Raw genomic sequence first — 1,293 nt, forward strand, 5'->3', positions numbered from 1 at the left:
CAGTGTATTGTCAATTTCTGATATTCTATTATTAATAATTTGGACCTCTTTCTGTAGGTTTTGAATTATTTCCAATGCTGTATCTATCTTATTTGATTGTTCTTGTAGCACTTTCCTGACTTCTTCCATACTTTTCAACTCCATTGTATAGTGTTTTGATATATTTTATAATCATTATTCTGAATTCCTTCTCAGGCATTTCCAAAGCCTGCTCATCTTCCAGTATGGAGTGTAGGTCTACTTCCAGCTCATTTACCTCAGTCACTTTATCTCGTTTCTGGACATGTGCTGGTATGGTCATCTGCTTTTGTTTTTTGGGCATATTCAGGAGTTATCTGTGGCCTTAATACTTAGATGGGTGTGTGTTATGATCTTTTTTATGCTTTCTGATTACCTCCTGGTAGATGTGCTCAGGAGATGGGCTTCTCTTTTCCCTCTTTTTCTGAGAAATTTCAAGATGCCACTGTTGGTTGGTGTGACGTAACTCAGGTTTTAATTTTTGGCCTATTTCCTTTTCAGTCTGCCTGTCCCACTCCACAATCCTCGTTCAGGCCTTTATCCTAGTGATAAATAGTCCAGGTTCAGCTGTGGCCATTTTGCACTACCATTTGGTTTCAAGTGGAAACTGTCACTTTAAATTTTGAGACCTATGTGCATACATAGTAGAACCCTCTGGGGATGGGAGTGGGGTGGGCACTTGCTCAGGTACCCCCTCTAGTCACCAGAATGGAGGTGCACAGACAGTGAGAGACCAATGAACAGATACAAAAAAAAGTGTCTACACCTTTATCTCCACAGTTCTGTCAGGCATCTGTGGCTGCTCTGATCCTTCCCCCACTTGGTCTCTCCCAAGATGTCAGCTCCAGGAGCAGCTGAGCGTCTTGAATTAGAAAGCAATGGGTTTCTTGCTACTGCTACAAATTCTTCTAGCTGTAGGCCTTCTAACCTTCCAAATATTCCTTTATATGTGGTTCAGAGATCTGGGACCACCCCCTGAGCCTGTATTCTGTGTTGTTGCTGATAGAACTCCTCACTGCTTGTCTATCCCTCTCTGTCATCTTGTTTGTTCTCCTTTTTTTTTTTTTAAAGTTTTTATTGTGAATTGAGTGAAAGTTTACAGGGCAAATTATCAATTTTACATGCAACAAATTATATACTTTGTCTCATTACAATGATTATAATCCCCTCCATGTATCATTAGTTAACTGCCGGGGTCTGGCCTCGGCCAGGGGGTGAGGACCCGAAGATGGGGTGTCTGGTGGCGATGGTGAGAGAGAGAGAGAGAGAGAGAGA

This window comes from Chrysochloris asiatica, unplaced genomic scaffold (genome assembly GCF_000296735.1).
Source record: "Chrysochloris asiatica unplaced genomic scaffold, ChrAsi1.0 scaffold00019, whole genome shotgun sequence".
Classification (NCBI taxonomy): domain Eukaryota; kingdom Metazoa; phylum Chordata; class Mammalia; order Afrosoricida; family Chrysochloridae; genus Chrysochloris; species Chrysochloris asiatica.